The sequence below is a fragment of the Macrobrachium nipponense genome, chromosome 9, assembly GCF_015104395.2.
Source record: "Macrobrachium nipponense isolate FS-2020 chromosome 9, ASM1510439v2, whole genome shotgun sequence".
Classification (NCBI taxonomy): Eukaryota; Metazoa; Arthropoda; class Malacostraca; order Decapoda; family Palaemonidae; genus Macrobrachium; species Macrobrachium nipponense.
In genome coordinates this window covers 50,078,765-50,094,096 of record NC_061110.1, presented here as the reverse complement: position 1 = coordinate 50,094,096, position 15,332 = coordinate 50,078,765, and the positions used below count along the sequence as shown (strand labels likewise).

At 41.6% G+C, this 15,332-nt stretch overlaps 1 pseudogene; it reads left to right on the top strand.

Moving 5' to 3' along the window:
* Positions 1-15,332, top strand: part of LOC135218403 (TIMELESS-interacting protein-like) — a 152,715-nt pseudogene that overhangs the window by 123,575 nt on the left and 13,808 nt on the right.

The window sequence follows — 15,332 nt, the reverse complement described above, 5'->3', positions numbered from 1 at the left end:
CAGATGAGAAGAAAGGAATTTTCTGAGATCTATTGAACCCATTACTTATCTCTGGTTCCCTCTTCCTTCCACCTAATCTCTTGTACACACAACATTTATCACTCCTCTCCATAACATCAACAGTCTCTCTTAACTCTACTCTCAGGGTACCAACATTGCATGATCCTACGCAAATCTTCCATTCCTTCACTTGTCACATTCATGAAACTTGTGATACCCCTCATTAGCCATTAACCACACCAGGGGGATCCTAGCCTGATTCTTATCCCTTAGTGCATGCTTTAAAGATTTGGCTAGTTTTTATGACTATGCCCTTGCAGTTGTCAACACAGTTATTGGTGGTGGGGCTTAGCCTTTGACTAAAAACATCAATCTGCAAGGCAGCAGTTGTTCTTAGTCGTGTTTTACTCATGGAGGACTATGGTGGTAGTATTCTAACGCCTGGTTGTTCATATGCCGAACAAACCTTCAGTCTTAACAATGTGATAATCTTGTGCCAGCTGGGAACTAGTTAAAAATATACAAGATTGTAAAGCAAGGAATCTGTGGCATCTGGCAACTCATACATATATGAGGTGGAAGCTCGTCACCGACCAGGCATAGACCCCCCTGAAGCATCAGTTTTTCTTTGACTGCCTTGGAGAGTAGTCACTTGTACTCTTCTTCCCAAACTGGTTTTTTGTTTGTCGGTGATTTCTTTGCTTCAGTGTGTTTGTGCCTTTGATTATCATGGAGTCCTCCATTTTTTCTAGGCCTCGTCAACACGTGCCCAAGTATTCAGAGATTTCCTTGCTCCAGGTTTTTGACTGCCACCATTATAGATCCCCATACTACATGCAGTAGGTGTCAATCTAATTTTTGTACCGTTACTAACCTTTTCCCAGAATGTCATTACTGGTCTGTGTTGCAGTGGAAGGCAGTCTACAAGAAGAGGGAGCATCATACAGTATCTGCTTGTCCTTCTTGGGAGGGTTTTTTGCCTTCTCATTTGGACAGTTCAGCATCCCCTTCTTCCAGAAGAGTTCCCTCTGTGTTGGTTGTACCATTGTCTCCTTCCTTTCCTTCCATCGATTCGTCATTGGAAGTATCAGGAGTTGCACAAGATGAGCTTATGTTTAATGTAGCCCCGTTTCCTGCGGGATATAATGTCCTTTCTGAGAGGTAGGAGGCTATGCTTTCTGCTTCCTTTATTTCAGATTCAGAATAAAACAAGATGGTGTCTGTTTAGGGGTCTCTAGGCCTATGGGGTGCCCCCTCATTGGTTGGACTACTTTTGCATTTCATGGGTGCTTGTCACCCCCCTCAGCAGTCACCTCCAGGCCTACATTGACGTTTACTGGGTCACGCCTTTATGCTCCACCAGTGAGGCCATCGACCAGCACTGCCATTCAAAATATTGTGACATCACTCGCAGCATCCTCTCAGCCTATGACGTCAGCTGCGGTGGCGTCTCTGCCTCGTGTCGTTGTGATATCATCTCCATCTTTGCCTATGGTGTCATCATAACCTCTCATTGAGTCATCAGAAATGTTTCAAGCTACGGTCGAGAAGCTGGACTCTGTTTTTTGAGAAAGGTATCCTGCTTTTGCGGACAAGAAGTGTCAGAAGGATTTATTCTTCCTCACCTCCTTCTAGCAAGACATTGTAGAGGGAGTAAGCACTCTCTTCCTTCTTCCTCTACTTTTTCATCTTCTCTCCTCCTCCTTGCCCTTGAATCAAACAGAGAATTCTGGACTTTGTGGTGCTGTCTTTTGCGAGTGAGTCGAGTGTTTCGCTGACTTCTCTACACGGACATGTCTTTCCATTTCACACACGTACGTGGCCATGGAAGTGATAGCCCTCCATCTCAACCATCTCTGTCTTCTGTACCTGTTCCAGTCTGTCGTAAAGATGATAAGGCTTCGATTAAGAGGTTGAAGGTGCCTATTACAACAGTGTCTCCTGCATCTTCTAAGGATTTTTCTCTCTGCAAACGTGTTGTGGTTGACGGTCGTGAACGTGAGGCGACTTGGGTTCGTGGACATGTTTCTCATTTGCCTTCCAAAGACCAGGACCTTAGGGATCAGTCTTCTTCAGGACGTTTGCTTCAGAGTCATTCTCTGTCTTGAGACCGTGCTCGTCTGTTGTCACAAGGCCATGTACTTGACTCGTTGCATAAGCGAGTACACGGTTTGGCTCGAGACCATGTATGGGTTTCTTCACTTGACTGTGTCCCAGAGCACTCTGTTTCAGGATCTTCAGTAGTTAGGAATCCCACTCCAACCAGTGGGAGGCATGAAGCCCAGCCTCCTAGGGAAGCCTCTCCAGTACAGGTAGGGGAGGATGAGGATCCTTCCAGGCCTTCTTCACTTCATTGGTCTCCTTTGCCTGAACCAGAGGAGGAAGACAGCCAGGAGTTTCTGTTCTTCTTTCTCAGAGGTTATTGATCTTACTCGTGTGTTCAGTAATCTTGGGTGTAGAACACAGACTCAGTCTTCTATGACCCTTATGGGTATAGAGGCCTTGCCAGGTCCAAGGCAAGATACTAAGGCTTTGCTTGAGCTTCCCCTGTCAGGGCTTGCTCAGTCTATCTTGCAGCATGTTAACGCCTTGTTTTCGGACCGGGATGGCTCTCTGCCCTCCAATAGGTACTCGAAGTTCCTTCCTCCTCCTCCTCCTCTCGTGCGGCATAGGAAGTATCATTCCACCAATGTGGTTCAGCTGATGCCCCGTCACCTTAATTCGGATGTGATCCGTCTTAAGCCTGGTTTGACCCTAGATCAGGTTTGATCTGAAGGACCATCATATGGAGTCTGCTGCTTCTACTATCTTCCAGAGTCTGTCCTGGTTGGACTTGTGACCCACTGCGGTAGCGAGGATAGCATGAGATCGCGCTGAGGGTGGTTCAGTCAGTTCTTCCTTCTTTGTCAGGCTATTGCAGTCTGAGGCTAAGGCCATTTCGTTTCAAGGCCATCTTAGTGTGACTTTGTGGGCCAACCTCCTCCTGGCTAGGTGGTGGGGTCAGTAGATTCGAAGTCCTTGTTGACCCTCAGAAATGGGGCTGTCTTTGAGTTGCAGCTTCTATTCCCAGGAACTCATTTAGAAGATAGGATTGACTGATGTTGAGCGGATGCCAAATGTAGGCTAGTACATCAGACAGTATCTAAATCGGAGGCTTGTTCTTGCCTCTCCTTCTCGTTGCCATGGGTAGGGGGATGCCTGGTGGGCCATTGGGCCAAATGGCAGTTGCATGGAGAGGAGAAGTGGGTAGTAGTTGTCCTTTAGGTGAAGTATCTGCACCCTTCGACTTCTCTCCCCCTCTCTCAGACAGACCTCTTCCCAATCTGACTTATGCTCAAGGCTCTCCAAAGTACTTGGTTTTTTGGGAGGAAGTGTTGAAGATGCTGGACAAGGGTACAATGGAGGAAGTGCATCATCCTTCACCTGAATTTTACAGTTGGTTTATTCTTGTTCCAGGAAGAAATTACTTCAAGACAAGGATTGCCTTCTTCAGTTTTGTTGGGAGCTAGGCATAGTAGTAAACCTGGAGAAGTCCAAGCTGATTCCCAGCCAGAGCTCTTTGTTTGGGTAGGAATATAGATATGGAAGCGTCGAGGGTTTTTCCACCGTACCAGAGGTTGGAGAAGTTCAGGTAGGTGGCATGTTCATTCCTGTCACAGAGACCAAACAGCCAGCTCACAAGTGGCAGTTCCTTCTAGGGATTTTGTCTTCTCTGGAGAAGCTGGTCCCTCATGGTTGCCTTCACCTTCGCTCTCTACACAGGGGAGACTGAAGGAATTCTGGTCTCTGGCAGGGGATTCCCCTCTGCAGAGAATTCCTCTGTCAGAAGAGGTGAGAAAAGACCTTTGTTGGAGGTTGGACGACCAGAATCTCATGGTGGGAGTCCCTTTGCATTCACCCCTTCCAGACGGTTGGGGTGGTCATCTGGAAGATCTTGCCTTGGGAGTTTGGGGTGCAGAGGACAAGCTGCCTCATGTCAACATTTTAGAGTTGAAAGCTGCTTTCCTAGGTCTGTGGGAGTTCCGAGAGAGGATGCAGGGTCATTCTGTCGTGCTGATATCAGACAACACCATGGTGGTCACCTATGTGAACAAATGGGGCCTTGTGTCTCGTCAACTCCATGCGTTGATAGTTGGGATGCACTATAGGGCAATCGACTACTTGGTGGAGCTCTCCGCCAGGTACATTCCAAGCAAGAGGAATGTGGTTGCCAATAAGCTGAGTCATCAGAACCAAATCCTGGGCACGGAATGGTCTGTGCAGTAGGACATGGTGGACAGGGTTTTTCATTTATGGGGAAGGCCTATGCTAGACCTCTTCGCCACTCACTTCAATAATAAGCTGGAGGTTTACTGTTCAGTGGTCCCAGATCCTCTTGCTCTAGCAGAGGATGCCTTGCAGCATCCTTGGGACAGTCTTGAGTTGTACGCCTTCCCTCTGTTCTGCCTGATCTGTCTTTCTGAACAAGTGTAATGAGTTCTCAAAATTTCAGGATGACTTTAGTGGTAACTCTGTGGCTTCAAGCAGAGTGGTTTCTGGACTTTCTGTTTCTTCTGTTAGAAGTTCCAAAAGAAGTTCCCCCATGACAACAGTTCCTTTGCCAACCTCATGTGGAAAGGTTTCACCAGTCAGTAGAGTCCCTGTCTCTTCATGGCTGGAGACTATCAATTATCTCCTCCAAGCGAGAGGTTTTTCTCGAAAGGCTGCAGGCCAGATGTCCGGCTATCCCAGGAAATCTTTGTCAGCAGTTTACCAGGGGAAATGGGCAATTGACTGTGATTGATGTAGTCAACGGGGTTTCTCACCACCCAGAGCTTTCATTGTATAGCAGATTTACTGATCTTCAGGGTTGAGAAAGGTCTCTGTTTCAGCTATCAGAGGCTACAGAGCAGCCTTGGGCTTGGTTTTGTGCCTGAAAGGCATGGACATCTCTTCATCCTAGGAAATCTCCTTATTGTTTAGGAGTTTCAAACAGCCCTATTCACCAAGAGAACTCAAGCCACCTGCATGGGATCTTTCTCTTGTCCTGAGAAGTCTCACTCGATCTCCATTTGAGTCCCTACATCGGTCATCAGACAGGGATCTGACTCTAAAGACAGTTTTTCTGTTGGCCTTTGCTTCTTCAAAAAGAGTTTGGGAGCTTCATGGCCTAAGTTAAGATGTTAACACACCAGGGATTGGGGGTCTGTGCCCTTCGAATTTGTCCCGTAATTCGTGGCTAAGAACCAGAATCCCTCAGTGCATGATGATAGATCTGCCTCGTTTTCTATTTCCTCACTGATTAACTTTTTGTTAGCACAGGCCAGCACAGAAGGGAAGTGTCCAAGAACACTATTTCATTCTGGTTACGTGAGAATTAAACTCCTCATATACTAGTTCTGTCACTGAGTCTGTGCAGACTAGAGCACATGACATCACAGGTTTAAGTTCCTCTGGCATTGAAGAAGAACTTTTCTGTTCATAGAATTTTGAGCGTTGGTTCTTGGCTACGTCAATCCACGTTCACTTCCTTTTACCTAAAGGACATTGCCCATAGGTCCTTGGATGCTTTTTCCATGGGTCTGGTGGTGGCTGCCCAACAAGTTGTGTAACTCACCAAGTGCCCCTGGTGGGACAGTTTGTGTCTTGACTGAGATGATTATGTGGAAGAGAGAATGAATAAGTTGGCTGGTCTCTCTTTTTTTCAATTTTTTTCCTTCTTCCTACAGGTAGGTCGAAAAATAGACTAAGTCATATGCTGGAACTGGTCTGATACAGGTGAGTATGGTGGTCATACTGTTGATAGTTTTTTATTGTTACTATACAATAGAACACATCTGCTATTCAGTAGCAAATACTCCTCTTTCAAGCAATGGGAGTGAGGAGTTGTGACAAACCCCTTTGGCTTGCATGGTTTGTTGCTTGAACAGGCAGAGTTTTCTTTATCTTCCTCTCGGAGTGCAATGAATCTGGCCATACATCATTTTGTTTCAACCCAGACAGCCAAGTTTTTAGATATCCAATTGTCTATTCTCTCACGGGCTTGGACCCCCCTTTAGAACTTGTTCTTCTAGGAAGAGTGGTCGGGTGGGTTAAACTCCCATTCAGTTTAGGGTACTTGTACCTCCCTCCAAGTATAAGTCTATCCTATTGTTAAGACTGAAGGTTTGTTCTGTGTTTGAACAAATGACAAATTTTTAATCAATTTGTATTTTTCATAGCTAACAAACCTGAGGTCTCAACGTTTACTGCCCACCTTTAGCTGCCCCTCTTTCTTTTCCGGGGTTGGGAGAGACTGATGCATCACAGGGTACTATGCATGGTTGGTGACCAGCTTCCACCTCATGTGTACGAGTTGCCAGATGCCACAGAGTCCTTGCTTTACAATCTTTGATTGCTTTTAACCGGTTTCCAACAAGTGCAAGATTATCCTATTGTGATGACCTCAGTTTTGTTAGCTATGAAAAATACAAATTGATTAAAAAAAATTATTTTTGGTTTATAAATATATGAAATTATTTGTATACGTTTACTTGAGGAATATTAAAAGTAGTAGGCATTTGTATGCAATTTTTTCTCCTGGTCCATTTGAGTTTCACTATAAAGTTTTGTTTACAGTTTGGTTGTATTACCTGTTTCTCCTAGCCACCTTATTAGTCTTATGTAACCAGATATCTGTTAATATTAGCATTATTCAGTTTTCACTTCCTATAGAAGAATCTTTTTATCATAGTTTACACATATAGTTTAGGAGAGTGGTAAAAAAAATGGCAAATGCCTTTTAACTTGGATAAGTGTAAAGTGTTATAAATAGGAACAAACAACCCCCATGCCAAGCTACATGCTGCTTGGGAATGACATAAGTAGTGTAGAACAAGAGGAGAACCTTGGAGTCATTATTACCCAGGACTTAAAATCCACAAAAAAGTGCATAAAAACTTTGAGATATTTGGGATGAAAATTTGTGAGCTTAAGTTTTTTGTCACCTGTCAATTTCTTTGCAATGCTCCTTTGAGGACGAAACAGTGACTACGCTATCAAAAAAACAGGTTTTGACGTAGGAAAAACCTATTTTTGGTAGTCGCTGTTGAGTCCTCAAAACTCTCTTACTTCCCTGATGAAAAACCATGGAATTTAGGTAAAGGTACATCCTGCTTTGACCAACAGAGTAATGGAACTTGGTCTTGTAGCCGGCCCGAGCATAAAACAAGATGGCCTATGCACATCCGCAATAGTCACTGCTATAGGTTTTGACGTAGGAAACTGGGTCCAGCTTCGCTGAAGACAAGATAAAATGCCTTCTTGTGTTTGAGTTCATTATACTCTATCACTTGTCTTAGTGTTTATCATTATGGCATAATACCCAGCTAAAAGATATTTCTTTGATGTCAGTCCGATCACCATGGGGCACTTGCACACACCATGGAGGGAAAATCCTTTGAGGACACAACAGCATCTGCCAAAAATAGGTTTTTCCTATGTCAAAACCTGTTTTTTTTAATTGAGGAAAAGCAGATACATGGGAATTTAGTGAATTTGAACATGTGTAAAGTAACCCCCTAATTTTGATTAAGCTTGTTCACGTGGGATAAAATCATTAGAATATCTTTTTTAATCTTTTCATGATTGACAGAGTTAATTTTCAGATATCGAATTGTGTTAAAAATACTCTTTCTGACATTCATATCCTAGTGCAAAACTCACAGTAAAGCCAAAAGTTTAAATTTCAATTAATGTTATGAGACAATGAAGAATTTTGAAGTAATTGGTGCTTCTAAATATTATTATATTATTTAAACCCTAAGTATCAATTGATGTCAGACTCCATAGCAAGGCACTACTTTTAGTAAGCATAGTATTGCTTGATACACTGCAGATGGTGCTAAAGGATCTTTGCAGTATCCTTTTGTCCCTTGGCTGCAGTAAGTTAGGGGCATTAAATCCAAAGCTATCTGCTGCTGTCCAACAATTTTAACTAGCCTTTTTTACAATTTTCATGTTTTCTAAGAATTAGTCATCTTGGCAAGTCTTAATGGGTGATTAGCAATTGTTACTGTTACATAAGACAAACCACAGGGCTGACAAAGTTTGGGTTTGTTTTAAGGATATTCTCTGTCTTTTAATTTTAGTTTTGCAGAAGTTAATTTCTGTAGTGTAAATCCAGAGTAAGTTTTGTCACATTGCTGTGCAATGTTATTGCAGCATTGGAGTTTAGGAGGTCTCTAAGAAAGTTTGTTTCAGGTATTGATGAAACGATACCGTTTGGATATGTTTGAAGAAAATGAAGTGAACAGGGGAGTTGATGATGTCATTATGGGAGAGGAGGAAAATGTAAATCCAGAACCTGTAGTGGATGTCTTCGATGAACTTTTGGGCCCCGCTTTTCCATCTATAAGTCAGCCAGTAGAGGTCCCTCAGAAACCAATATCGGTACTGTTCTAGTGTTTTTATTGTTATGATTATTAGTTGTAGTAGTAAATTACAAGCAGTCCTTGGTCACTTATCAGCAGGGTGCTGATAAGTGAAAATTGCTATTAACTGAAACTCAGTGATTTATAGCGCTTATGGCACCAAAGTTTCGGTTAATGGCACTTTTGTTAGGCATGTTTTAGCGCTGATAACCAAAACTTGGCCCGTTATGGCACCATAAAAGCCGGATCGCCATTAACCGGGGACTATATAGATAGCTATTTATTGGTATTTTATAAGTTTACGTATCCAAAATGTTTATATATCCTTGCATGTAGGGTACACTTGTGTGGATAGCCAGTAAACAAATATAATTTGTATTATTAAAAAAGTGGAGAGGAGGAAATTGGTAAATTTTGGGATTCAACTGGAAATCGGTAACTTGAGCTTCCCAGAATTTTAGTGTTTCTTAATATATAAACAATTTATTTATTGTTTTTGTCTTGCCAAAAGAGAGGAAGTAGATAATTCAGAATTTTTGTGACTTACTAGTAAGGAAAGAATGATGAATAAGGAATTGAAGGAAGTTGTGACAGTATAAGGTAGTGCAAATGCTGGGTTTCACAGAACATTGGGAATCTGGAAAGAATTGATTTCTCTTCCATCACGTCTGCTTATATTCCAGCTTACAGACTAAATCAAGTTACGTCCTTGCTGTAGGTTATGTGCTAATTGGCATGGGTATTTTCCTTTATTTTCATCAGACCTAATTAGAAAAACACGCTAGGTTGCTCAGCTTATCTACTTCTAGAGTAAATAAGAATACTATACAAAAAGCATTGTGGATTGATAATTTAAACTGCTGAACAGTCTCCATGAGATACCTGGTTTATATTGACCAATGGGTCATAAATTTTGATGATGTGTAAGGTTTGAATGACTGCTGAAGAATTTGCTGAACTGACTATTGTTTTATTCTTTTTAGATATGGAGTGCTATCTGTTTAGGTAATTAGACTTTCTAGAATCTTTCATTTTCGAAAATACAAACTTAAGAATCATTTGATGGATACTGTATTCAATAGGTTTTGGTAGGATTTCTTAGTTTTAACCAAGTTTTATTGTCTTGTTTCATGAAGCTTTTGGTGTTTTACAGCTATCTTATTTATATTTTTGAGATAAGTACACAGTAAAAGCTTTGTTAATCCTTCTAAACTTTCACTGTTGTTATAAAGTTATTCATGTAATCTCGCTTTTTATTCACTTCTGTAGGTAACTCTGACGGCTGAACAAAGGGAGCGGGTAGAGAGAAACAAAAGACTTGCTGAAGAACGAAGACTTGCCCGGATGAAAAAGCAGCAAAATTCTGAAGTGGATATCAGCTTTGAGACTCAAGATGACCTAAATCATACCAATAGATCAGGTAGTTTTTTCATTAATTATTTTTTATTGCATGGCCATTATATAAGTTGTTATATGTTAAATGTTCAATTTGTATTCAAGAAAATAATTTGTTAACATTAGTGTGTTGATACAACACAGGTTAATGGGGTTCATTTTTAAGTTTCACTGAGTTATAGTTACTTGGCAATGTACCTCAGCAAAATGTGTTCATACAAAGTACATCTGCTGGCAAATTGTGACAAGTTTGAATTGAATTATAAATTGGCAAACACAATTTCCTGAAATCCAGTTGTGATTATCCTCTTTAGCCCCTTCTATATCTCAAATGGGCTTTTGCAAATCCAAATATATTGCAACAAGAAGAGAAAGATAAGGCATTTATTTAGTTGCTGTAAAGTATCTTTTCAATTTCAAGATGCCCAAACAATTTAGGGTAAGTTATCCAATACAGTGGACCCCGCTAGATCACAGTTTAGCATTCATAGCTTCACTAGTTGCAGGTTTTTCTCTGGACCATATCTCAAAATTTATTGTGGAAAATTCACTAATTCACACTAAGTACTGTATTTTCATATTATTTTTCTGACTTTTTTTTATACAATTCTGTTTTCGTAGACTTTTTCTGATGAAATTTTGACTCTGGTTTCGTACACCAGGAAAAGCTTTTAGGGCATACATAATGTGCCTACTTCAGTGATTAAAGACATGTTTGCAAAGTGGAGTGATGTAAAAAAATGTGGAGCATTATCACCGGATGGTTGTTTTTCATGCATGTTTGGTAAAGTACTCATTGAGTTTGGTAGCTCTCTTGCTAATTAGATTAGCTTTGCGGACTTTTCTTACTGATTTTGACTTAAGATGCCGGAATTCGTTTCATCTAATTTCCGGCTTTGCAGTAAAGGCTACAATATCATGATTACCTCTATTAAGTACGACTCTCACTCTATTTGTTGTCAGTGTAAGGGACAAAATTGTACAATTAATCTCATGTGACGAATGTAAAGACAGGGATAAAGGGAAGTGGAGGACTTTAGTTATCTGGACAAGTTAGAGAAAATAGCCAGAGAAGGGCGGACACAAAGACACCGTAGCTAAAGGATCAGTTAGCCAGAGCTCTCCTTTTATTCCTGCTTGTTCGACACCCGTGGCAAATTTTTCTCCTATTAAGAGCCCTCCTACTTTTCCTGTAACTCCTTTACCTAGTTCCCAACACCACTGCCAGTTTAGAAGCTAGGATGGATCATAAAATTAATTTGTTAGTTGGTACTGTTACCCAAATTGGGACTTCTGTTAAATGTCTTTTGGATAAAATCAGTGTTAGTGGTGCAAGTGCAGTGGAGGAGGTGGCTACTTGTCCCCCAGATGCTCTCGGACTACGGTCCCTGTCAGTCTCCCCTACCCCTGGGAGGAGGCAAACTGGAGATCTATGTGAGGTTGGTGGGATTTGCCCACAGGTCGTTGCCCCCTCAACCGAGCCTGTTCATGGATTCCAGGTCTCGGTGGACAACCATTGGAAAGGTGTCCCACTCGGTGTTCATGCACTCATAGAGTAGTTCTGATTCTTGTGCTAGTAAGACGAGTGTCTCTTGGTCTAAAAAATCTTCTAGGCTGCCGAAAAGGCCAGTATCTTTGGTGGATCATCACTCTCCTCTGCCATGTAAGAGATTTAAGGATCGGGATCACAGTCCTGAACCTTCGTGTAGTTTTTGGGACGTTCCCAAACATGCGTCACCTGTTTTTTTGAGTCGGATCACCAATTTGCAGTGCCCAAACGGACTTCCAAGAATCTCTCATGTGAAACGGAGAGATCCAAAGGTGTTGTGGGATCAGGCAGATCCATTACAGACGGATCTAAGTGTAAAGTGGGATCTTATGGATCCAAACACCTGACGAGTGTCAAGAGGTCTGTAGGCCTCAATTGGTCAGACAATGCTACAGGTGTCATACCTAAGTATGGTGTGGGTGAGGGTTCAGCAGTGCGTTCTTCATCCCAAGTGAGAGAGTAGACTTCTACGGATAGTCGCCATTGGATAGGCGCAAGTAACATGCACCCTCTGCCAGTTCAGGATCCTTCGTTAGATCCTATCTGATGTCAGCTCGACAGTATCCTGGACTTGCTTCAGAATCAGTCAGGTAACAGAGAACTTCGGGATGTACCTAGTTCTCCGCTTTCGGATGAGGAAGAAGTGGAACAAGATCAGCCTTTGTCAGCTTTTGCGTCTCTTTTATGCCTTTTCCTCCATTGCTTCCTGATGTTTTTCTGTCCAGCAACTCCTTCTCTCCATGATCGACTTTTTTGATGAGACAGCCTTCAGAAGCTTCATCCTCACCAAAAATGGTTCTCTCTTCTTCAACCAGGAAAGCTTTGGCAGGCATTAAGAGTTGTCTTTCAGAGAAAAGGGACGCAGGGAAGGTTGTTTTTGCCGCTCCTTCAGTTGTTCAAGAGGAGACACCCCTACTATGATACTGGGAGTGGCTGCCTCCTCCCAAGGCGATTTCTGCGGATTAATTGATTCGTCCAGACGTTCAGCTTTCAGGTCTACAAAGTTTTTGTTCATTGCAGAGCTGGATCACATGATCAACAATGTGTTCAAAATCTTTGAAGTGTTCAGGTTTTTAGACTGGACAATAGGTGCTTTAGCAAAGAAAATTGAGGATTGTGCCTCTCTTCAAGCTAACTTTCAGTGGAATGGTTAAGTGTTCCTGCGCCGATAAAGCGATTTGAGATGGTTCTCAAGAGGTTGCTTCCTTGTTTGCTACCGGAATACTGCAGACGAGAGAGCAAAGGTGTGCTTTTATGACTAAAGGGGTCATACCATCCCAAAGATCAGCTCTACTTTATGCTCCATTGGATCACTGCAGCCTGTTTCCCTGGACCACCATAAAATACATCACAGCAGAACTAAAGAAGAAGTCCACCCAGGAATTTTTGGCAGCCTCATTTAAGTGATCTCAGGAGTCAGGACGCCAACCTTCAGTATGGTTTTAACTTAGGAATGCCACTTCTCTGCCACAGCAGTCTGTTCGGCAAGGTGGAGGCAGAGGCAAGTATCAATAGTGCCCCCATAGACTAATATCCATGCAACTAGACCAACCAAGAAGACAAATAATAAGCCTGCTCCTCGGAGGTAGGGTTCCCGTCCTCCATGCTCAGGTGGGAGCAAGATTAAAATTGGTTCTGAACCAAGTGGGAAGAGAAGGTCAAACCATGTGTCTTGAAAGTTTTGAAAGAGGGGTATACTATCCCATTCAAGGAGAATCCTCCTTTTACTTCCTCTTCAATCACCTTGGAAGCCTACTCTGTAGACTCGGAGAGATTTACGATCCTCTCAGAAGAGATAGACTCCCTTCTCAGAAAGGGAGCAGTGGAGGTAGTTGAAGATGCAACCAGCAAGGGATTTTACGAATGTCTTTTCCTTGTCCCCAAATCATTGGGGGTTGGAGACCCGTCCTAGATGTCAGCGCCTTGAATTTCTTTGTAGAAACTACAAAATTCAAGATTGAAACCACTCATTCAGTCCTGTCAGCTATCTGTCAAGGGGATTGGATGGTAACTATAGATATGCAGGATGCATATTTCCCTATTCCCATCCATCAGGAATAGTTTCCCCTTGACTTTCCCTCTCGTTAGCCTTCGCTAGTTGCCAAGCATCTCTTAAATTGTTTTTATAATACACTAGATTAGTTATGTAGTCCTCTATACCTTCTCTAAGCATTAAATTACATTTTAACACTTTCGCTAAATGCGCTTTCTCATTACATCAGAAACAAGTTAATTTTGAGTTACTAAGTGCCCCTTTATTCTTAAAAACCTTAGACGTATGACCAGGTTTTCCGCATGCATAACAGTAGTAGTCACTTTTACTTGCATTGCTATTACTAGAACTGAAACTTTTACTGGTTTGTACTGTACCAGAGGAAGGATCATTTCGCTTCTTACTGACACTTAAATTATGAGTCAAACTATATTTGTTGGCTAAGCTAGTTGCTCCTGCAAAAGATACTTCTCGCCTATCTTCTATATAAAGCTTAATCTCAGGGGATATGTCATCTTTGAAGTTTTCTAACAATATTAAGTTCTTCAGACCATCAAAATTATCAACTTAAGTGGAATTTAACCAATCAAAAACAGCCTTTGTAACTTCCTACCGTATTCTATGTACGTAATATTCTCGTCCCTTCTCAAACTTCTGAATTTCTTACGGTATGCCTCCGGTGCTAACTTGTATGCACGAAGAACAGTTTTTCACAATATCATAATCATCAAATTCCTCCTTCAACATGCAACTATACACAGTAAGTGCCCTACCATGCAAAACTGACTGTAAATATAGAGTCCACATTTCTTTAGAACCTACTCTTTCCATTAACTTCTTAAAACACATGAAATATTTCCATACATCTTCCTCATTAAACTTTGGTACTAATTTCAACACTGCACTTATACTCAAACCATCAGCTTCATTTTTGTTCTCACCTGTCTGTCTATTAAGAGTACTTTGCTTTAACCGAGCGATTTCCAACTCATGCTTACGTTCTTTCTCTCTTTCTTCCTGTTGCATTATCATCATTTCTCTCTCTTTCTCCTTTCTCATTACTTCTCTCTAAGCTGCTCTTTCATCTCTCTCAAACTTTTCTCTTTCCTTTCAACATACTCACGGATATCATTCCCCTCTAGACCTAGAAGCATACCAGACTCAAACTTTTGTCATCTCACTCATTCTGGTTTTTTCTATATTCTCCCTGTCTCAATCTGTTACGGTGCAGAATATCCTGGCCTAAGGTCGCCAACTGTTATGGACCAAGATCCGCTCAGGTTCTTTATTATAATAAAAAAAGGATTCAACACCAACAATTGAAACTCTGGATACGAATATGGAAAGAAACTCAAACAGAACAGAAGTTTATTTACAAGCTTATTTATATAACAAATTTAAATATGACAATATGTGAAAAGGGGGAAACAGTGCGGTAATGAAATACTTGCTGGCCAGTTTTGCAGCTGTCAAAATCAGTGCTTGAAGCGAGGGCTTCACAAAAGGGGACAGTAGAAACTTCAGACGGCTTCTCAACTTCGTACTGCAGGAAGAAAAGTCTGTCTTGAAACTTGAAGGGCGGGTTACTCCTCAAAACCACTTGTAGGATGTTTCTTCTCTGAAAGGGTTACTCAATGTCGGGATCTCTCTCTCTCTCTCTCCGACTATGTACTTTACTTGGTTCCAGTCCCACTCTGTCGTGCTTCCTCTTCCTCTCTTATCCTTCGTCTCTTCCTTCTTTTATTTCTGATGATCTCGTTCTCTCTACTTCCTGTCATATAGTTATATATATTATATTATATATATATATATAATATATATATATATATATATATATATATATATATATCTCTCTCTCTCTCTCTCGCTCTTATCTATATGAATCTATCTTATCTATACAAGCGGTCCCCGGATTACGACGGGGGTTCTGTTCTTGAGACGCATCGTAAGCCGAAAATCGTCGTAAGCCGGAACATCGTCAAAAATCCTAAGAAAACCTTACTTT